Source organism: Macaca nemestrina, chromosome 9 (genome assembly GCF_043159975.1).
Source record: "Macaca nemestrina isolate mMacNem1 chromosome 9, mMacNem.hap1, whole genome shotgun sequence".
Classification (NCBI taxonomy): Eukaryota; Metazoa; Chordata; class Mammalia; order Primates; family Cercopithecidae; genus Macaca; species Macaca nemestrina.
The window spans coordinates 57905255-57929820 of NC_092133.1; the positions used below are offsets into that span (position 1 = coordinate 57905255).

The window sequence follows — 24566 nt, forward strand, 5'->3', positions numbered from 1 at the left end:
ACTTCTTAGTTTATATAAGCCCACAGTCCCTCCTAAACTGGCATTCTATGAAATAGTTGACTGAGCTTCACAAGTATGATGAATTGCACACTTAGGAATTTTCTACCAGGGTCCACACCTTAACTACTTTCTCCTTCAAGTGAGGCTAGTAATTTTTAAAATGTCTATGATTGGCTTGGGATTTCTCCAACAAGAAATGTAAAAAACAAGGCCCTAAATTATTAATTTGCTAGTAATTTTCCCCTTAGGCCAAGGTCATTTTTTCAGCTGATATAGTCTTTAATTCACTAAAAATTATTTACTAAATACCTACTCCAAGAACTCAGCTAAGTCCCTCAGCAGAGCCAATATTGATGTGTTGACTGCTATGGATATTAACTATATCCAGTTCTAAACACTAGTATGTATTTCTGAAGTATTAATCTGGCTTGGATAGTAGACAGTTCCATAGGTTAAAATAAAAGGCACAGTCAGATCATACACAGAGTTGGAAAGAGAAACAGAACTTTGTTTTTCCCTCCTGCAAACATGCTCAGTTAGTAGTTGTCCACTCGTGATGGGTACCACCTGAATCAGCTGGCATATTCTTGGCTGCAAGTAAGCAAAATTCTAAACCTAAAATGACTCAAAAAATAACAAAAAAAAGATGTAGAGACCCTTCATGATGTCATGGAGGACCCAGATCATTTCTCTATCTGTGGTGCCCTCACCAGCACCTTGGCTTTTGTCCCCAGTATTGTTCCTTTATAGTCCAAAAATGGCAGCAATATCCTCTCAAAAGGACTAAATACTCAAAAAAAAATTCTTTTTAAGAAACTTTTTTTCTTCTTTTATATCTCTTCTTAAGAACAAGAAAAACTTCCCAAAGCCTGCCAAGAGAATTTTCTGTGTCCCTTTGGCCAGAATTGTGTCACATGGTGAACCCTAAACCAGATATTGATAAGCGAAGTAGAATTCTCATGATAGATTTAGGTGGGTTAACATTTGCTAACCAGGACTAGAGGATGGCCCTGAAAAACAGAGTCAGCCAATACTTGAACAAAACTGGGATTCTGTTAGAGAGAGAGAAAAAAAAGAACAGCTATTGGGCAGGTAATTGCCATTTCTACTCCACAAAGTGATCTTCCCTTTATAATATTTCATATCTTGAAATGACCTAACATTCTCTTCATTCTTCATTTCCAAATTTAGATATAGATAATAGATAGGTAGATAGATAAACAAATAGATAGAAATTTTCTTCTTTTTCAAAGATTATGCTATTGGTGCTAATTATTATTTCTATGTGTGGGTGTGGTTTAAAAATAATTGTCATAGAAAAACCTACTGCATTCTAACATGTCTGTGAAAAATAGCTAGAAATTTTTGAAACCAAGTCTATTCAGTTCTTAGGGTGCTGGCCTCATATTGAATTATTATTGCCATTTCCTTTCTGCTGAAATTTTGATGACATGGTCATCACTCATTCAACCAAGTGTGGCTATTTCAGATTTAGTTAAGTGTCTTTATTCAAGGTGTCCTCATAGGCTCCTTTATTTGTTAGAACTATTTCAAAATGAATAGACAGATGAATCACCAGGGCACTGCACAGCACTAAATGGAGGAAATAAAACAAACAAAATAATAAGACAATTACAGATTTGGGAAATTGTTTATAATATACTATCAAATGATAAAAGGGTGAAATCTATCATTTAGTATGACTTGTGTTTGTGGGGGAACATTGATAGGCAAAGAAAAAGAATTCAAACAAATTGGAGGGTTATCTGTTAGTGGTGAAACTACAGGTGATTTTTTAAAAATCTTTTTGTGTTTTTCATGCATTCTATATTGACTTTTTATGAATAAGAAAAATTAACCACTGCTTCTGACAGGTGTATGCTGCATCCCAGCCTTCAGTGTCATTTGCCAGCCTCCAGATCAATCCACTGGAAGCTTGGAGATTAAAAGTAACAATCATTAGAATGCAGCAGGCACTGTTTTGACCCAGGGAAGCCCAAAGAGCATCCCAGAAACAGTTTTGTTCTGGAAAAGCTTCCAATCTAAGTTAAACACATTGACAGGCTCATGACATCTGGTAAATAGACACATTGCCTTTGCAGTACTGAGATAAATTCTAAAGATGGATTCCAGCAAGGATTCAGTCGAAATCAATTTCATAATGGTGGGCCTGTCACATCGCCCCAACTAAGCTTCAGGTTTATTGTTTATAAAATGCATGAAGTTGAAAACAGGTGAAAGGAGGCAACACTGAGAAATCTTTTCCTAAAAGTCAAGAGACATACTGACTTTAGTTTAAAAAAAAAAAAAAAGAACTAGAAAACTAGTCTTAGAAGAACACATCTTAAAGAATATCTCAAATTGACTAAAAATTGAAACACCAGATGCATTCCCATTAAAATCAGGAATGAGATAAGGGTTGTGATTTGAAGTAATTGTATCATTCCATGTTTAATGTCTGTCTCCAGCTTAGGCTGTAGCTCTGGAAGGACAGAAACTGTTTCTATCTCGTTTGGTGCTCTATCTCCAAGGTCAAGCATGGTTTCTGGTGCAGGATAGGTACTTTGTAAATCTCTTGTGAAAGAAAGTGCAGAAGGCAGACTGATACGCTGGTTGGTTGGCTGTTTTCACCAATAGTATTTTGATTTTTCTACCACTGCCATAAGACAGCATGTAGGACTTAAAAGTATAATTAACACAAAACCAAAATCATTATTGTTTGTAGACTGTAAGACTATCTACAACAAAAACCCATGAGAAAATCATTCTAAAAATTTCAGTAAGAAGCCAAATGAGAAAATAAATATTAAAACATAGATTATCTGGCCGGGCTCGGTTGGTGGCTCACGCCTGTAATCCCAACACTTTGGGAGGCCAAGATGGGAGGATCACTTGAGGTCAGGAGTTCGCGACCAGCCTGGCCAACGTGGCAAAACCCCATCTCTACCCAAAATACAAAAATTAACTGGGCATGGTGTGCACACCTGTAATTCCAGCTACCCAGGAGGCTGAGGCAGGAGAATTGCTTGATCCCAGTGGGTGGAGGTTGCAGTGAGCCCAGATCGTGCCACTGCACTCCAGCCTGGGTGACAAAGTGAGACTCCATCTCAAAAAAAAAAAAAATAGATTATAAATTAACAATGGTTAGAAAATATAATGGAAAAAATTCTCTTACAAGAGTGACAAACATACAGAATACTTAAAGTGGCAGTAAGATGTAAAGGACCTGTTTGAAGAAAATTATAAAACTCTTCTAAAGGACATTTTGCTAGATGCAAAGTTTAAATATAGGAAAGATGTCAAGTTTTAAAAGTAACTCCACTGAAAATCTCAGGAAGCATTTTTGTATTTGCTGATGTTAGTCTGAGGTGAACATGAATATTGAACCAGTGAGAGTTCAATATTTGAAAAGCTGAAGAGTAATAAAGTGTGACAGCTTTCAGTTTTAAAACCATTATAAAGCTAAAACACTTAAAAGTATGATATTAGTGCAAAAAAATAGAAACCTAGTTAATGAAACAGAATACAAAACCCTAAAATGACCTATACTAAGAATGTGTTTTGTGGTAAAACTGATTTGGGTGACTGAGTCTGTGGACTTTGGAGTCACTCTATCTTCAGGTTGCCTCTCCGCTCTGCCTCTTAATAGACAAGCAACTTGAGCTATCTAAGCCTCTGTTTGCTCATCTGTAAACGGGAATTAAAAATAACTCCTAGAATGTTGTTGTAAGAACCAAATAAAATATATATGCATTAAAGTGAATAATCATTAAATATATTTAGCACTGTACCTAAGTATATAATAAATGGTAGTTACCATGTATTTTACAAACCAATTAGAAAGTAATATACAGGAAATGATACTAGGACAACTATTTGAGGAATAATGTTTATATGTTATATATTTATATTTTGTATGTTACATTTTACAAAGCATACCAACAAGTGAAAGCAGCAAATCCAAATGTTAGAACTACAAAATAGCTATAAGAAAGTATAAGTAATGATTTTCCTGATCTTGTGATAGGGAGAGCTTTAACAAATAAAACTGATGAAACATCATCACAAAGAACAAAAAAAAAGCAATGAGTTTAATGTTTCTGTAGAAAAAGTTTAAACTGCCCCATATAAAAGAAAATTAACCATAAATAAACAAAAAACAGAAAAACACTTTCAGGAAATTGTATGACAGATATGGAGTTAATAACTTTAAAAAAAACAGCTCTTTAAAAACAATACCAAAAAAAGCCAGCAACTCAGTAGAGAAGTTCACAAAGGATCTGAAAAATGATTCACAAAGAATTAAAGAATAAATACAAATTGTTAGCAACAATGAAAAAGTGTTTAATTTCATCAATTCTGGAATTTAAATACATGGAGAATTTAAATTAAAATTTCAGTGTATTTAAGTCCAAAGAAATCTATAAAGGGAAATGCAAAAGTAAAAATATTTTGTACACTGCTATCTTAGCAACTGCCTAAAATTGACTCAAATATGTGAAGCATTGTGCATCTCCCATTTAACCCCTATGTGTTAGAGAGAACTTTAAATTTTCAAATGAGATTTCAGAACTGATTTTTGCTAAACTGCGACATGCCACTCTCTCTGCCACTCCATGTTCTTTTCCTTTCTAATATGGCACATGTGACTTTCATACTACCAATAATTTCCATGTCATAAATGTCAGTTCGCATGAGCATGAACTAAGTACATGATGAACGACCCTTGAGGAAACATGTAGAGATCCAGTTCTGCGCTTGACTCTCTTACCACTAGCTGTGAGGAAGGCCATGGATGAGGCCTGTCACCCCTCCAAATGCAAAACAACTAAGTCAGCATTCCTCCCAGGGAGGTCTATAATTCCATTCCTACATCCCATTCCAGCCCCTCAGAATCAGAAGGCAGGATCTGGAAACTGGCATTTTTTTAAGAAGCACCCTAATTAATAGTTAAGTACTTTAAAATTTGAAAGCCAATATAACGGCAGACCTTTAAGTCCCTCCTAACACCAAAAATCAAGTTCTTTAAAGAAAAAAATATGCATGCTGAAGAGTAGCTCCTCTATGCACATCTGAGAGTGACCACCCACCTCAATGCTCAAATTTGGCTTCTCAGATCCTTGTTATATTTGAGGTGATATCTCTTTAGGTATCAACTAGGTTTGTTCTCCCAATCCCACACATCAAATTACACTCATCAAAACTGCCAGTCTACAAAAGGGCTCTCAGAAGCACATAAATTCAATCCCAAGTCCTGATGATTCAGACACTTAATCACACCATAAAGTTAATGGAATCCTATTCGAATGTAGACACCTCAACAGCTACATTACATTGAATTCACAGCATTCATAAAGTGTGGATTTCAAAGTGAATCATCAGCCTAATGGAAAGTTCAGAGCAGAATGCTCCCCTCTCATTGGTCACTGTGCAGATCCTCAGCTGCCAGGAAAAGGACCAGAGCTGTCAACACAACACTGTAACCCAGGCAACCAGCCACACTGCTAGGAACTTTTCAACACTTGAAAAAAAAAAATACAAGTTATTATAGAAACTTTCAGGTGCTCCATAGGCTGTTTGGACACCTCCTGGTTTATAACAGTCATGATGTTTAGACGTCAGACTCCGCTTGTCAGTTTAGGACCTCCCATCATTAACAGCCCAGAAACCGGTGGCTCTCTGGCTGCTCCTGATTTGACCCGATTGCCATAAAGTGTGCTCCTGCAGCAGAGCAACTCTGGGGTAAGAGGAAATAGAGACTATGTTCCCAAGATCCCCCAAATCCATTATTTAAACAGCAGGAAATAAAAATGTCATTGGCCCACTAAACATCCAGATGTGGTCTCAGTGATATTTGGCCTCCACTAGATGAAGACATCTGGATGACTGACTGAGCTTCCCATCCAGGTGGTCTACGCAAGTGGCATCTCAACTCTGAACTGAAGGTGTGTGGGGTTTGCAGTTATGACGTCGCTGTGTGAACTCCTTCTATTGAGAATGTCTTTTCACATTAGCTTTTCCACCTTGGATAGGGCGGCTTTGCCTAAAAGAATTTCGAGATCCACAGAACAGCTTAGATCCACCTTCTCAACTAGGCTTTCTGTTCTTCAAACATTTGCAGTCATTGGCAAGCTAAGTGGAAGGTAGACCAAAGCCTTTCTTAATTTTTTCCTTAAAGACAGCTGCTGGAATCCACTCATTCTTAAAAACTTATTTACCTGAAGTAGGAACTATGCATATAAAGGAAGGAGACAGGACTCTCAAAATGTCTTGTATACTTTTTGAGTCTAATGTGCTGAACTGCAAATTTAATCCACTGAAGTGGTTTCATGCAAACGCTCCTCTCAAATTCCTTTTGTACAAAATCTTGATGCATAATGTATAGAGTCTGAAAATGGATTAAACTACATTTGGAGATGGCTTGAGTTGTTTTTTTCTTAAGCAAGCAGCAAAAATGAGCAGGTTTTTTGTTGTTGCCTTTTTTAACCCTTCTTGCTCTCAAACAATCACACATGGATTATGTGTTCTTGAAGCTGCCTTCCACACAATTTTTCTTTTTATTTTCCTGTCAAAAAGCTTGAAATGTAAAAAGTTTTAATTAGAAATGTGAAGGGTGAATTAAACTCATTTCCTTCAGATCTCCCAACTAAGGCAGGCAAATAGAATGGTAAAACCTTCTGATGTATTCCTGGAAGATAGTTCAGCAACTGAATAAGCAAATGAGTATAATCTTACTGAATAAAATATTTCCTGTTACTCCACAATCTTAATTACCCTTAGGACTGTGGCCATAGAAAGAATGCCAGTCTGTGTATTGGGGGAGGCAGGTGTGGTAGATACTCACAGACACCTTTTTACCAGTGCCCAATCAGGGCCAAAAGAGTGAGACAGGAGGTAGCCAAGGGCAAATGCCAAAGTCTCCAGGAGAATCACAGAGATGTGGTTACAATCTTACCCTTATGTCTTGCAAAATGCTGTGTTTCATTATTTGCTTATTTTTTACATATCATTTGAATACTAGTAAATTGTAATGGAAAGAGTTACAGCTAGAATGAGGAGATTTACACTCGAGCCCTGACCCTACATAGTTATATGACCTTAAACTCACTCACTCTTGCTGGTTTCAAGTTCATCATCTGTGGAATGGGGAGAACCATCCTCCATCTAGCTACCTTTCTTCATCCTGGGGTCACTGAGAAGGACAAAAGAAAAGGATGGGAAAGTATTTTGTAAAGTCTCAAGCTTCATGTACACTGCTGAATTCTCCTCTGCTTGGAGTTAACCACCATTTCCTGCAGAGAAAATGGTGGCCTCCTTGTCTTCTCCCACCTTCTTCTTCATCCAGGTTTCCCAATGCTGTGGGTGAAGTGAACAAGTTGTCCTAGGGGAGACTTCCAGCTGCTGCACAGCCAACCGCTTCTGGTGGGCTCCATGTATGTGGCCTAATAAGAGCTGTTCAGCTGACAGTCCCCTCCCTACCCATTACACTGAGAAGCAGGGCTTGAGATAAAACACAGCCACCCCACTCCCCACCTCCCGACATTCCTCACAGTCTACTTTCTGAACCACTTCCCTTGACTCACCTTGCTCCTGACCTTATGACTAATCCTTTTGCTTTTGTTCACCACACCCCTCCAGTTTCATAGGTAGTTCCAGTTACCTGGCTTGGGCTTTTTGCTTCTCTTCTCCATCCTGATGTAATTAACTCAGTGAATCACACTCCCTTTGCCGACAACTGGTCCCAGCACCTTGTACTTCAGCCCTGTGAATGGGACACAGACAAAGAGAAAGTTGTATATGCAGATGTAGGAACTGAGATGTCTCCCCCCAAAAATAGGCTGTTTCAGGACTTCTGCCAGCACTTGGGGCATTTTCTCTTTTGGGGCAAAAACTTGGACCAATTGAACAATTTCAAATTCTATGGGACAGGTACTTTGGGAGAAGGTGATGAGGGGAGAAGGGGAAGTTTCCCCCCACTCATCTTTTCTTCATATCTTAAACGGAGCCACATACCAGCATATGTCAAAAACATAGAGGAACCATATTCTGCTCATGCCTCTCCATATAGATGTTGACTCAGTAGACGAAGAGTGCTGAATGGGAATGGAACTTTAACTCAAATTCATTCCCCATAATTTCACAATAATATAGACACCAAACTTAAACATTTTGTTTAAAATGTACTGAGAGCAAAGGCCATGTCTATCTTTTCACTGGAGTATTTCTAGAACCTAGCACAATGTCTGGCACCCAGTAGGTGTTTTAAAATATTTGTTGCCCGAATGAATATATAAGAAGAAAAAAAGTAATAATTTGAAGGATTTCTTATTATCTGATGCTGATAGAGAGTAGAGTTACTGATTTACGGAACAAGTATCCAGCAGTACAGCTCGCTAATACCTTTTAAAACATGTTGATGCTCATAAATCCAAAATAAACGACCTGTAAAATCACTTAAGAAGAAATAATACGCATTTAATCAGGCTTCCAGAGGAAAGTCTGAAGAAAAAGCAGAGAATTTCATGAAGAATTATTAAATCCCTTCAAATTCAATTGCTGGCTGATCACAGACACGCCACATGTCCCTCTGCCCACAGGGCCGTCACTTTAGGCGGTCTTCCTCAGTGCTTCCTTATAAAACTCCTAAATTACAGCCACCTCCTGGAGCCAGAGAAAAAGGCTTTGGATTGACTGAAAAAAGGGCAAGTCCTCTTACAGGTCTAGCCAGCACACTTTTCCATATTCCACAGAGAGATCTTAAATAAAGGGGGAGAAACTGAACACATCACCCACATACTAAAGCCAGTATCTTCAAAGTCTTACACACAGCTTTAGCTTCATGTCAAAAGGGCTCTTCCTCTGGCAAATGAAATTCAAAACACTGTGAAATGCCAGTCTGTGCCTCTGCTTTATAATCCTGTTGAAGTTTCTGGAATTTAACAGTGTTCTGGTACCTTCCATTCCATCCTGGATTTTGCCTCTTAGTCTGCTAATGAGAGTGACTTTACCTTTCCTGGAGTTTGATTAAGGTCCTGAGGGTGGCAGTAAAATGGATCCATGTTTTTATTACAAACTCAATTAGCAGAAGTTGGAATTGCTCTCTTCAACAAAGTTAAATAAATTGTTAATGAGAAATTTACCTTCACTGGATTTGCTAGTTGCCTTATTAGCTTGGAGTCAACACTATTAAAGAAGATGTTTATTAAAGCTTAAGGTGTTTGCTAGATGGAATGTTAAAAAGAAGATGGCAGGATAGTGCCTGCTTCCAAAACCCAGAGGGGATCCCATGATCCATCCAAAATAACTGACTTCCAGCCCTCATTTGGGTCTCTTCATCAGGGAAATAGCAATTTACCCAGTAGATAAAAGTACTGGACATTCCTGGATAGCATCTAAAGCTTCTCTTTTCACTCAATGTCATGGGGATGTTTTTAAAGATGGACACTAGCATGAAGAAAGATTACCCAGTAGTAGAAGTGTCTGAACGGGGTATAGGAACACTTTTGCGTCTCTGCTCAGAAGGAAACTAAAACACACCACCATAAATGTCAGGAGCATAGAAGAAGGAGCCTATTTACTCAACAAACTTTACATACAGACCTCAAAACCACTTACCCAAGGAAAACAATAATGTCTCCCTGTTGTGGCATTCCCAAAATGCCTCATTTTAATAATCAGGACCAGCTCTAGGCAAAGCTGTGAGGCCAGTCAAGATTCTTTTCAGCCCCCTCTCCATTTATGTCTCTCTCAAAAATGTTCCTCTGGCCCCCATGTCCCGCCTCACCCCGACTATGTAACCCCTGCAATAGAATCTGCAGACTGATTCACTCTGGTCCATTGCAAGATCCCTCCTCATAGGTACTGTATGGCCCTCAAGAGTCAGAAAAGCTAAGAACCTCATTTCGCAGAGTCCCCTGCTGCTTAGGTTCCATGTGAAACCCAGCATGAGCCAAACAGACTCCTTCATGAGAGCTGGATGATAGAAGCAGACATCAAGGCTGAGGCTGCAGCCCACTACTTCTGCTGACCAGCACAGTGTGGAGATATGTGGGAACTATAACAGAGCCCCCAGGATCCAGACCCTATCACTGTGGCTATTGAGAGGCAAGTGCAGGTTGGATAGACGTGGTGAGGTGCAGAGCCAGCAGTTGTAGAGGCGACCTCCTTATTCACCAACTTGATCATGGCAGAGGCAGCAGCTGCCTCCGTGGGCCAGTCCTGAGGCGTTGTTCTGAGGTGTGATTCCTGGAAGTTCTGCCTCAAGAACTCCAGCCTTTCTAGTGATCTTTGTAAGCTCTTATTCCTTGTATGAAACTCATTTCTGCTAAAAATGACTACACTGAATTATGTTATGTACAACTAAATTCTGACAGAAATGCTTCCTTCCCACATAGGCAACCAAGTGACTTAATACTTGGCCCTTCATCTTCTCAGATGAAATGATTGAGAAACTAATTCACAATAGTCAATAACTAATATAGGAACTTATTATGAATAATGGCCTTAATCACAGCAAAAGATTTTAGTGGTAGACAACCATGAGTGGTCTATGATGTTGATGGAGATTTTTTCTTCCTAGACAAGAAGGCAAAGGTTTTTTAAAATTTAAAGAAGCTGTTATTAGTTGTTGCTGATGATGATAATGTTGGCGGTGATGTTTAAAAGCTGTCCTCACGTGTAAAGTTCCCTGGGCTGACAACTTCAACTCACCCTCTCCACCTGACCCTCTAAATGGGGCTAGAAACACCATGATCACGACCCAGTTTCTTACCTCTTACTGCAAACTTCATCTACGGAGCTTTCATGAAACTATACAGAGAAAACTTGGCATATAAGAAAATGAACAAGGGTTCTAGCATCTCTCTGAAAATTGATAGTGCACTTTTAGACAGAAGACAGAGAACAGGCTGAGGAAGAAGGCAAATAGGTAGAGAGAGATGATTGACAATGTCCACCTGCACATCCACAGATGTTCCTGAATCAGCTACTTTGTCAAGACCCCATCGTAGGGGCTTCTGGTAAAGAGGTGAGGCTTGTCCTGGCTTCCAGGATCTCACAGTGCAGGGGAACAAGGGAAATTGCCATTTCTTAATCGCCTACCGTTTGCTAGTAGACTTTGTCTCTGTTGATTTCATTCATTAAATAAATATTTTGTTTTTGTTCTAGTTTATGAGACAGATGAATAAGTTAGGTTTCCTAATCCCTTATAGAAGGAGCCAAACATGACATTAGTACTGACACAAAATGTTTTCAATTATAACTGAGGCAAGTACTACAAGCAAAATCATAGCACAAGGTCTAATGGAGGAGGAGGAGGAGGAGTTAGCATGACTTGGTCTGAGGGTCCATGGAAGCCTTCCCAGAAGAAAGCTATTCCAGCTGGGTTCTGGGGCCAAGCATGAATTAGCCCAGTGGAAGGAACAGCACTAGCAAAGGCCCTGAATTGGAAGGAGCTTACTTCAAGAATAAGGTACATATTATTATCCCCATTTTACACATGAAGCAGCTGAGATCTACAAAGATTAAGTAACTTCCTAAGGTTACGCACAACACATGAACTCAAAGATAGTGATCTACCATATAATCCAGCCTCTCCTAGAGGCAGAAACAAAGATACATGGCAGCCTTTAAAAACAATTATCAGGAGACCCTCTCATGCCCCTCAAGGCCACCGCTCCTCCTGAAGGAGCTGAGAACAGGTTTTCATTTGCTCACTCTACTGGACTCCAGATCAAATTAAATTAAAAGCCAGCTATTTCAGACGAAAAAGTCCTGCGTCCTTTTTGGGAATGAAATCGTCTTCCCTCCTCCCCAAGGCCTTTCATACCATTATGGTGCAGTCCCAAGCTATCAATGATAGTGAAAAAATGGGGCTTTGCGATAGAGGAAAGAGGCTATTCAAACTGCTCCTGATTTCTATAAAAGAGAGATCTTTTGATCTTTGAAACAGCTATAGGGCAGTTTGATCTTTCTCAAACTCATTTATTTTAGATTCTTGCAAATTTCTTTTCTGTAGGTTTACTTCCTTAGAAAACTCAATATTCAATTGAACAGTGACTTTTATACATTGAAATGCAATATTGAATAGCTGAAGCCTAATAAATGCCATCCCAGCTATATAGGATATTTTAAAAATCATAAAAGGGCTGATTGAGCCCGATCCAGGCAAAGATGACAAAGCGAATTCAATGCTTCTTTTGAAAATGAGTCATGGTCAGAAATACTCACTTTGACCAAAAGCATTTCTTTGAATGCCAGAGGTAAATTTGCTCACTTTCATTTTCTGCCTGGGTTTCAGATCGGCCCTGCACAACTGAACAAAATCTACTCTGAGAGGCCCTGGCAGCTGTTCCAGATGTAAATGTGAACAGGATACTGAGATTGGGCCTATTTCCTTCAATGTGTTATTTTCAAATTATGCAGATAATATTCTGATATGGGTCTATCAGACTTGGTATATTTTTTTCAGGGAGGAGTAAATCATTGCTATTTTCTGCTGCATTAAAATTCCCCAGGACCTCTCTTTTTTTACTTAGAAAAAGGATGTTTTATTATCATGAGCCTCTAAATTACTGGCACAAGAAGAATCTGACATATGTTCCCAGTCGTGGGGGGCTCATGGGAGGACAGGTACAACATACTCAATAGATTAGCCAAAAGAAACAGCCTTTGATGTCAGGGAAACTTTCCAAATTTCATGTAAGACTCAAACAATCTGTGGGAAATCAAAGTTCTTAATCAGAACTTCTGTCCCACTTCTCTGGGTGCAGCTATGGCTGGAGGAACTTTTGTTTTAACTCTTTGTAGATTATTACTCAGTTTGAGAGTGTGTTACTCTCATGACCCTTCCAACATTATGAACTTTAAGAAGATCAATAACTTCATTCTCCATCTTCATCTTAACACACGTACTTTTTCCCTCTTGGGTATTTGTTTTAGGAAAATGCAGATTAGCATTGCCAAAGAGCCAATTGTTTTTAGCAACATTCCCCTTGGTGTGACCTCCCGAGAAGATCTGATTTTATAAAGTACTAAAGGAACACTCTACGTTTTCCATACTCCCTGTATCAGCTAAAGGCTGGAAAGGGCAGGAAAAGCAGGATCTCCATGGAGGAGGAATGATAACCACTTGGAAGAAGATGGTGGAGAAAAAGTACGTATTGGCTATGCACAGAAGATTTGGGTCTTGCTTTAACAGTCTCCCTTAAGGCTTGCTGCCCCACACTTTCCTTATGGTGTCAGGATTCCAAGAACATTCTTTGGGAACCAGAGACAAAGATGGCGCCAGTACCTCAGAGTCTTTTGATTAAAGAACTTGTTGTTTTCCATCTTGGGACCATGGAAAACAACTTTTACATAAGAAAGTTTCTCTCAAGGGTGAGTAAACTATCCACAGCTTAAAAATAAAAATTGATAATTAATATCCATGAAAGGACTCTAAGGAAAAGATTCCCAACAAATCAAGGGTAAAATTCTGAGCTTGTACGACTATATCCATAGACATGTCCATGCCTGTCTCTAGAGCCATTAGCTATCCAAGGGACATTGGGGGAAAGAAATTATTTTTTCCTTAGAAGCAAATGGAGGCTTCCTTTTCCTTCCATCAAGAACACTTTAAAACAAACAAACAAAAAACAATATCTGGATTTCTAGACACTCACAAATGTGTTATTCATAGGTTTCTTACACCCTGGGCCTGGAACATAAGGTAGCATGTTCTGAGAATAATGTTCTGAGAGAAACGTAAGATATACAAGAGCTAATGTCATTCAAGGCACAGTAATACAATCCAAAGACGAAACAACACCACACACATCTTACAGGGCATGTGCTCTGTGTCCAGTCTATCATTGTTCTGAAAAACTCTAGTGCAATGAGATTGCCTTTGTCACTCAGTTAGCACCTCTTCTCTCCTTTCATTGACTCTGCTGTTTCCTGGTTATAATTTCAGCAGGAGATTGAATCAAGCTGTAGACTTACGGAATAACGTCCCCAGACATTCACCCAAGAGTAGTTTGGGCAAAGTTTTCTGTGTCAGGAATAAAAACGTTGGATTTGAAAATGAAGTACAACCAAGTGGAAATATAAAATGGCAGAGGAGGGCCAGATGTGATGGCTCGCACCTGTAATCCCAGCACTCTGGGAGGCTGAGACAGGCAAATCACTTGAGCTCAGGAGTTCAAGACCAGCCTGGGCAACACAGTAAAACCTCATCTTTACAAAAAAGACAATAGTTAGCTGGGCATGGTGGCACATGCCTATTGTCCCTGCTTCTTGAGGGGCTGAGGCAGGAGGAACACTCCATCACAGGAGGTTGAGGCTGCAGTGAGCCCGATTGTACCACTGCACTTCAGCCTGGATGACAGAGTAAGACCCTGTCTCAAAAATAAAATAAAATAAAATAAAATAAAATGGCAGAGGAAGGCTGCCTGCCTAATTAGAGTGGTGGAACAAAGTTATGAAGCAGGAATGCTCAATATCAGGAGAAAAATGGAGGATTATGACTTTAAATAAATAGGACCCACTCTCCTAACAGCATCTTCCCCATTCCAGTGCAATCCTCCACACTGGACCATCTGCCAGTTGCTCTGGCAAGAGTGTGTCACCAAGTAGAATGGATCTATCAGCACAGTCATTGGCTATACTCACTAATTCTGGGATAAAGTCAAGAAAATTCCTCCAATGCAGAAGACAACACTAACCTCAGTGGCTGTAACCCTTATATATCCAACAATCTTCTAGGGAAGCAAGAGAGAGAGCAGCCATAAAATCCCAAAGCAAAAAGATAGTTCTGTGAAACATCACTTGTCAATGAAGCAGTGGGGTACAACTTGGAGAAAATGTTCACTGATAATAAATCAAAAGCTCAATATTTGCCCCCTCAAGCTTCCCCAAACTTCCTATCAGTAAAATGCTATCAAAACAAGCAAGGAAAAATATATTCCTATTTCAATTTCTATTCCAGTGCAAAATATAGTTCTCAAAATGTCAGTTTCATCCAGTTTGGCCTTTCCAAGAACGTGCATAGTTAATCATCAATGAACTGTAGTGTTTGGAGAATGTTGTTTAATTGAATTTTCAGGTTAACTGGGGATAAGCAGAAAACATTTTTTCTCTTTTTGGTTCCAGTAGGAATCCTATAAAGTACTGATGGAATGGAAATGATGGTGTCCTCAAGACCCAGGGACCTATGTTCCTAGGAAATTTCTTGGGAAGTCATACGCAAAAGAAATCCTGACAAAAAGAAGGCAAATAATACCTCATTGTCAGCTGTGCTTGTGTCCCAGGCCTTTAGGTAGAGCCCTCTGATACGGTGAGCTGGAGCCCATGCCTTCGCTCAGGATTTTTAGGTTCTCACCCTGCCCATGTGCCTAAAGCCAAATCTTATTATTAGGACATCACAGGAAAAGAGCAAATAAAGAATGTTTACAATGAGAAGAAAGTACAAAATATCCTTGCTGAATATACCACATGGAAGTGAGTGCTAAACTTTGCCTACTTCTGCCTCCTGAAGAAGAGAAGCTGATTTTACCTCTTAATAATAAATGTGGTTCACGGCAAAAATGGGTTTCACCTCATGGATAATTTTATGCCTTTTTAATTGAAATTTTACTCTATTATATATGTGATGATTTGCATGTTACTCCTACATGTCTTTACCAGATTCAGAGAGTGTAACACTACTCTCTGAGATAGTAGAGATAGTCAAATACATTTTTTTGTGATAGTCAAATACATTTTTTAATGATATATGAATACTTCATGGATAATACAGGCCCTTATATAAACAACAGGTATGGAACATACAATTCCATTTTAAACTTGTCATTTTACATTTTTGCAATTTAATAGTAATTAGATCCTAATCTCATTATCTTAAGACTTTGCAGTTTGTATCTTGGATTTCAGGACAATGAAAGGTCACCTCTGAGATATGTAAAGCTGTAGCCTTGTTTGGGAACACAATTCCCAAATATAACACTGTTTGAATGGGAATATATTATCCATTATACACATTCAGTGAAAGCATAAGGCAATGATCCAGTTTCCAGAAATAGATTTTGGCAAATAGCGAGGACTGAATTTCTATTAATGATACTCCTGCCTCCCTGCTTTAATTACTTCCTTGAATCAGGTATAGAGAGCAATTGATTCATCTATTGATTATGGTAAACAAGCACCATAGGGAGCTTCATTGGCATTTCATAGAGGGCTTCTGGGAAAAAGGAATGCATCCGTCCTTCAGTTCATAGGACAGAGAAGCCCATGCGTGAAGTCACCATAGCACTTAGAGACCAGTGTCCACCAACCATGAAAACCAAATAGCCTGCAATTCCTTGTGATTCTTCAGCTCTCTAAGGGGGAATGAAGTTTCTCCAAAGAGGGTTTGAAGGCCTTGTCTGCCCAGATCTGGATGCAAAACTCAGTTAGGTTCAGCTCTGAGGCTCTGACTCCACAGGCTCAGGAGTTTGCTTACATCACTCTGAGATCACAGGTCACCCTCCCAGATCCCAGCGAATTCACTCTCCCACAGTTTACCCTGGGAGTCCAACAGGCAGAGTGTGAGAGGGTGAAAGATGAATCTGTGTAAAGTCATCACCATTTGCAGAAAAAGAATCCCAAGCATGTACTCAGCTCAGATATGAACTGGGGGACATCCAATGAGCCTGTCACGTGACATTGGACTTGGGAAAAGTCAGTCAAAAATATGCTCACTTACTTAGTTCATGATTAACTATTTAAGACAAGTTGCATGGATGCAAAACATATATGAAAAAGTGAAAGCATAAGGCAAATCCACAAAGGGACAAAAAGCACTAATGTCAGTAATAAAAATAGCATGATATTTTGTTTCCAACTGAGCTGGTCAGAACACTATCAGCTATCAGTGACTGACAATAATGCACCTCAAATTAGTTGCAAACAGAAAGGGAATCTATCAGTTCATAAACTTGGAAATTCTATCCTGCTTCAGGTACCACTGAACCCCAGGTACTCAAATGATGTCTTCATTATGCCTTCACTCTATCACTATCTCCTGGCTCTGGATGTTCTGTGTTGGATTCACTGATGTCTTCAGAAATTCCCAAAGAACCTATAGTTCCAGGCTTGTTCTGTTGCTTGCAATCTTAGAAAGAAAAAAAACAGACCCTCTGCTCTAAGAGTTTCAGCATAAATCCAAGGGTTACGTGCATCAACCCAGTTTGGGTTGAATGCCATCCATAAGCTTTACACTGCACCTAGGGGATGGAATATGCTCATTAGACCTATTTCTGTTCAAGAGGTGTTGGGATCCCCACCTGAACAACACTGATCAAAAGAGGGGGAGGGGACAGTCCCCAAAGGAAAACTGAGAGAGTGATGGCAAAATAAGGGAAAAGGGTGTTGGGCAGACAAACAACAGATAACCATTTTAGATACCAACACTCAGATGGTAGTCTGTGGATTAGACTTGGAAATGCCTAAACTTCTCTAGACAATCTCAGTGCCCTCTCCAGCATTTGCTCTTCAGTTCAAGAACCCAAGACTACCTCAATTACAAGACTCATTGTGCATTGCTCATTCACTCAACAAATATTGTGCACCTCCCCAGAGCTAGTAACTGGGGATACAATGGCAAGCAAGATATATAAAGTATGATAAGAGATAGGATAGGGAATGACATCACAACTAATATTTATCATTAGGTGGCAGACAATGGGATGAATTTATTTACATATTTTTAAGGGTGTTACAGAACACAGAGAAAGAAATTCTAGCCCAGTCTCAGGAGATCAGGGAATACTTCTAGAAGAAATGAACTTGAAGTTGAGGTTTGAAAAATGGGTGAGAGTTAATCTAATCAAAGAGAGAAGTTAGGTAGTTCAAGCAAAGGTAACAGCAAAAGCAATGTCTCCCAAATCAAGAAACAGTGTACTATTTTAGAGGAACAGAAAGACTTGTATAAACTCAAATAGTATATTAATATAAACATTCTTAAGGGCAAAAACTATTCTTATTCCACTTACAATGTAATCTTAAACAGGTTACTTGAACCCTCTGGGTCTCTCTCATAATGTTTTTATAAGGATCAAATGTAATAATATAGGTAAAATAGTAAATTTAAAGTCATCTACAACTCCAAGGCACACGTCGAGAACTGAAACTATTATGTAGATTCATAAAATCCTGAGTGATTAAGGAAAGATGACTGACTCTGTATAATTGGATCACTTGAGAAAAACATGCTTGAGCTTTCTGATGTCTATTTATCCACTAAGGCCTCCTTATACTCATTGTGTGAGGTTAAACTATAGTCTTCAGACAGGGGAGACAAGGGTCATGTGTCTTTTGTATCAGTGATCAGAAATTTAGTAAGAGGGAGCAGGCAGTGTGGAAGAGTGTGCTCTCTAGGAAAACAATGGAAGTGTTCGAAGAATGTGGGTACAATGCACTGTTATAAAAACATCCTTGGCAGGAGAGAGGGATCCTGGGATTTTTTTTTTTTTTTTTTTTTTTGAGACGGAATTTCACTCTTACTGCCCAGGCTGGAGTGCAATGGCGTGATCTCAGCTCACTGCAACCTCCACTCCCTGGGTTCAAGTGACTTTCCTGCTTCAGCCTCCCAAGTAGCTGGGATTACAGGTGTCCGCCACCACGCCCAGTTAACTTTTTGTATTTTTAGTAAAGACAGGGTTCCATTATGTTGGCCAGGCTGGTCTTGAACTCCTGACCTCAGGTGATCCACCCGCCATGGCCTCCCAAAGTGCTGGGATTACAGGTGTGAGCCACTACATCCAGCCAGGATCATGGAATTTTAAAGGCAAAGGAGGAAAAAGTTTGCATCTCATGTTCTAAGAATATAATCCACACAAAAAAAGAATATGTTTAGAAGATACCTGGAAGGAGGAAAAATATAAGGTATGAAGTGGGAATGAAAGATTATGAATTATGAATCTAGGAGAAATAGTAGAAATAGTCTGGGGGACTCATACTCTTAAAACATCAACATAAGGTATGTTTAAATTGTAACCCAGGCCAGAGAGTCATGAATAATCAGTTTGTCTTGGAGAATTCTGGAATTATAAACAAAAGGATACAAAGCATTGTCCAAGGTAAATATTGACATAACTGAAGAGGAACTAGAAAAACTCTTAATGAGGCCAAAAATACTGCATCTGGGGCAGATGTTTCACATTCTAACAATAAACACTCGGGTACAAAAAGTCTAAGGATGAGGGGTAAGAATGGTGTCCAATAGGTTGAAAAATTGACTTTGAACAAAGATCTTCTCAAATTTAAAACAGTGATACTATAAAAACATGAATATTAATATTCAAGACCATGTTATTTCTTAAAATAAAGGCAATTCTCTCTGCCAGACACTCATTTGCCCACAAATATGAGGGGATTAGTGTTCATATCCTGAAGCAGCCATCTGGTTTATACGGTGACAAACGCACAGTGGTTTCTTCCTCAACTCCCAGCTGCCCAGGAGTGAAGTGGTCTGGGAAGCCCCAGCACTGCAGCTGGGCTGCTACTAGGTCTAAGCCCTCCAGCCCCTGCAATGACAAACCTTTTTGCTGAGACATACCCCGACTCCGCCATCAAGGATGGCTAGGGAAGGACTTCACTAATTCCTTCGGATCCATGCCCTGCTTCCTCCCAGGAGGATGTTCAGGTGGGGTAACCTGAAACAGAATAAATAGAAGCCCATTATTGCTGCTTAGTGGGAGCCAGTGAAGGATCTTGTCAGCAGAAAAGCGCCATGGCAACCAGTTCTTCAAAGCATTTTTTAAAACTACAAGTTGAATTTCATCTGGAAACATCCCAATTACCCAATTAGACTAAACTGCAAAGTTTTTTTAGAATAAGCTCAGATCATAAGTGAGTGAATAGCTCAAACCCAAACCATTGCTTTCTGATATCCAGAAAATGCAAGTTTGTTGGTACTGTATTCTGGTAGAAAGACAGTTTATTAGCAGGGAGAACGAAATCAGTCTGCATTTGCACAAAGTCTTAGTGCTACAGTAACATATGACTACATCCCATTGGGAGCCATGAGATCCTGGTTGTATTTTTCCCACTTAACAGATGGGAAAACTAAGGAGCTATAAGTAGACGCATCCCTGGGGGACAGAGAAAGAGGCCAGGGTAAGGCAAATCTGGATTTTCTTGCTTTTGTGTTTATTTCTGTATAGCTCCAAAGAGTCAGAGAAATCAGTATCCAAGCCCTGTAGGTTCCACCCCCTGAAATGTCTCATCCCTCACCTTCCTATCCACCCTCTCTCCACTGTGCAAGTCGGACTTGGAGGATTTGCAACCTGGGAAAGTGCTCTCTTCTCCTCCTGCTGTTGCTGGACATGCCTATGACAGCACAGGGCACATCACAGCCCCCACCCCCACCATGTTGAATTGTCTCTTGTGGGCTGAATTATGTGCCCCCCCAAATCCATATGCTGAAGTTCTAGCCCCCAATACCTCAAAATATGACTGGACTTGGAGATAAGGCCTTCAAAGAGCTAATCAAAGTAAAATGAGGTTATATAGATGGGCCCTAGTCCAATAGGACCAGTGTCTCCATATGGAGAAAAGATTAAGACACAGAAAACATGCTGGCCCAGGGAATGACCACAGAAAGACACAGTGAGAAGGTGGCCACTTGCAAGCCCAGGAGAGAGGCCTCAGAGAAAACCAACCCTGCTAAGACCTTGGTCTTGGACTTCCATCCTCCAGAACAGTGAGAATAAATATCTATTGCTTAAGCACCCAATCTGTGGTATCTTGTTACGGCCCCTCTCGCAGACTACTCCACTGCTCTTCGGATGGCAGTTCAGGTCTCCTCAGTGTCACAGGCTGATAGAATTATCTGCTACACCCTCACCCACCACAAGTCTGGCGCTCCAGCCACACCATGCACTTTCAACACTCTATTAATTTCCAGAAATATTCCCCATCAACTTGAAATTAACTTCTCTACCTTTGCTTTCTGTTAAAGTCTTCCTCATGCCTCAAGGCCAGGCCCAGGAGAGCCAGTTCATAAAGTGCTCCTTAATCTCTTGCTAAGACTTGAATGACACTTGCCATGTGGCAGGCTCTGTGCAAAAGCATTTCCTGTCCACTGTCTCTTTTCATCATCATGCCTAGCCTATAAAATGGATACCCTCTGCTGATCCCATTTTATGGATGAGGAAACTGAAGCACAGAGAGGAAAGGCAACATGTTTGTCACAGTTAGCAGGGGCGGTTTCCCTCCAGAGCATCTGCAGTCCCGTGGCTATGGCATCCCTCTTTGGGGTAATGTTTGTTTTGTGCTCCTACTGCACTTCCAACCTCAGGGAAGCACCTTTAGGCCACTGTGCTTTCTTTGGAAGTTGAGAGGCAGTATATATAATGGTAAGTCTCTCTGTTTCTCAGTTTCCTCAACTGTAAAATGGGGATAATAACTGACTATATACTGTACTTTTGTTTTATAAGGACTACACAAGCTATTCCATTAAAGGAAAACACTTGGAACTAGGCCTGGCATGTAGCAAGTACTTAACAAATGTCAGATACTAATTGATTAGAATCTACTGTTGCCCCAGCAAGAATTTGAGCTCCTCTGTCCAGGTTATCTTGGTATACCCAAAACCTAGGAACCTAACATTGTGCTCTGCACAGCTTGGGTACAAGGTATAAAACTATTCTAATATTAATTGAATATAATTTTTAATAGATACTACCTTTTGATCATCTTCTATCAACAGTTACAGTAAAACCCAAGGTTTACCTTAGTTTACCAGGCACTCACTCTCTGCCCTGGCACCTGACTACCTGTTTAACCTCATTTCTCCCTTTCTCCCTTTCCCTCTGTTCATTCTCACCACACTGTGACCACCTTGCTTTTCCTCACACATCTCTACCACACTCCTGTCTCAGAGGCTTTGCTATAACGTCTCCTTTACTCTGATATATTTTTCACAGTAGTTGGTAGTTTCTTACATAGCTATCTATATATTTATTGTCCATCTCCCCCATTAGAATGAGAGCTCCATGAGGACAGGAACTTTGATTCACTGCTCTATTCCCTGTGCCCAGAGCAGTGAATGGCACATAGCAGACAATTAATATCTCAAGGTTGCAGGAATAAATGAATGAATCTCCAGACCGCACAGCAATGCTGAAAGGTGGGTTTTAAATGCCTGTTCTACAGACTAACAAACTGAGGTCTAGCAATTAAGTTATTTTCCCACAGGCACACATAACAGGCAGATCTTGGATTTTATCCATGTCTCTCTGACTCCAAAATTCTTTCCATAACACCAGGGTCTCCTCATCTTAAGAAATACATGTGCCACCTTCAAGAGTTTCACCAACTTTCACGTAACATCTTAACTTGTATTTGCCAAAACTTTAAGTCATTTAAATATTATGCAAGTTATTATAGATTATATATACCTTAAGTATAATTATACATACCTTTAAGTCATTTATATATTATTCAAATAATTTTATTTTGAAAGAAAAGCAATCATTTCTGTGGAATAAATCACACTAGAATGGATATGCATTCATTATGATTCAAAATATTTGTCAGTATATTTGGAAGCAGGGATATGGCTCCTGCGTTTGAAAGCACTGATCCGTGCTGCCTAATTCTACATATCTCTGGGCTGGTCCTGAGTGCAGCCACCCTAGGCATCAGGATCCTCCACATCCACAGTGCCTCTTCTCGACTCCCCTTGTTCATCCAGCTTCCTGCTCACAAGTCCCTCTGCTCTTTGACAGGACATTTCTCATCAAGGAAAGGCCAGAAGGAGATTTCTGATGCCTTCAAAGCACGCACATGCACTTGTGTGCACACACACATCCACACATACACACACACATCATGTCAGGAACTCACGTGAGCCTGTGAACACTCCAGCTGCCCAACTGAAAGCAAAAGCAAGATGTAGGAGAGAGAAATTAATTGAAAACTTGAGGCTGTCAAGCCATACTGAGGAAAATCTCTCCCTGAGTTAAAGATCAGGAACATAATCAAGGAAAGTGGCTTCTATAAAAGCTTGATTGGTTGATCGAAATCTCCAGTCATCTCGAAAATAATTGCCTGAAAGAAAGCACTGAGTGACCTGTCTGCTCGGAAAGGAGCCGCCACACCGACAATGGAAGGTGCCCCCAACCATCCTCCCCTGCACAGGCCCCGGCGATGATGAACTGAATCTGTTTAAGGAAGTATATTGCCTCATTATTTTCTGCTCTGACATACACGCATATTCCTCATGGATGTTAACTCTCAACAAAATAGAGAAGTGTTTGTGCTCTTTGTTTCTGCAGCTCTTTCATTTCCATGTCAGCATTTTATAAATATTCTCCTCAGGGCATGAGGAGTGATGAAGATGGCTGCGGGCCCTGCTGTGGGCACAGCAACTGGAAGCAGGCCTGTGTCTGGCAGTGTTCTCCTCCAGGTTCCCAAAACATCCTCCTACAAGGGTCTTCCTCTGTCTTTGTCTACTCCCTGGCCCCACAGTGGTCTATCAGAAATGCAAATGTCATCATGTCTCTCTGTGAGCTCAAAGTCTTCAGCGCTCTCCATTGCCTACATTGAAAAATCCATCATCCTTAACGTGATGTGCTGGACCTTATGAGGTTCCATCTAGCCCCTGCCTGCTTCTCCTAAGCATTTCTCAAACTCTCCCTGCCTCAACTCAAAGCCCTCCAGGTTCTCTCCCATCTCTACATCTGGGCCTGCCTACATGGTTCCCACCACCTAACAGGCCCACTTACCTCTTCCCCTCACATCCTTGTCAGTCTTGGAAATTCCTTTCTGTCCTTTAAGACTCTGCTCAAAGAAGTCTTGTCTTACCAGCCCAGTGCCTGTGTCAACTGACTTATAGAAAAAGGGCATCCAGAGTCTCGGAGAATTGCCCTTCCCCAGCAGGCTCCCATTGTCCAAGGTCAGCTCATGCTCTGTCCCACCTCCTCAAAGAAGGCTTCCATGATTTGTTTTCCTCTGCTCACTCAGATCTCTAACTCTCCTGAGTTTCTCTGTCATGTAAATCTGTGCCACACTTCTGAACTCTTTTTTCTTCCTTTTTCCACTCCACCAAAGATTTGAACAAATGCCAAAATTCTGAGCAAGTCATCCTCTTCCAGGAGTCTGTCCTGAGTAAATAATCAAAAAGCTGATCAAAGATTTACAAACACAGACATTCATTGAATTTTTTTAAAAGACAGGTCCTCAGCCTGCCAAGTAGCTAGGACTACAGGAGTGCACCACCACACCCAGCTAATTTTCCATTTTTTCAGAGATGGGGTCTAGCTATGTTGCCTAGGTTGGTCTCAAACTCCTGGCCTCAAGCAATCCTTCCGTCTTGGCCTCCCAAACACTGGAATTACAGGCATGGGCCACCTGGCCTGGCCACATCATTTTTTGTAATAACAAAAATCAGAAACAACTTAACTGTGCAACAGTGGGGATTCCTACATAACACATGCCTATATGGTCATTAGAAATATTTTAAAGAAAATTTAAGGATATTGAAAGAATGCCCATTGAAAAATGTTATGTTAAAAAAAAAAAAAAAAGTAGAATCTAAAATTGTA

The 24566-nt window shown here is 40.1% G+C and overlaps 1 long non-coding RNA gene across 5 annotated transcripts in view; it reads right to left on the reverse strand.

Annotated features, from left to right (window-relative positions):
- The window catches only part of LOC105466172 (uncharacterized), a 96661-nt gene that overhangs the window by 2638 nt on the left and 69457 nt on the right, over window positions 1-24566 (reverse strand). For 3 of the 5 annotated variants that reach the window (XR_978022.3, XR_003014511.2, XR_011607782.1), the window contains 3 exons: window positions 19574-19670; window positions 7661-7762; window positions 7113-7192 (listed from right to left, as the gene is read on the reverse strand). This is a non-coding gene — a long non-coding RNA (uncharacterized lncRNA). Of the gene's footprint in view, window positions 1-7112; window positions 7193-7660; window positions 7763-19555; window positions 19671-23747; window positions 23998-24566 lie in introns of those variants that run through there. The other 2 variants (XR_003014509.2, XR_003014512.2) reach the window with 2 other exon arrangements.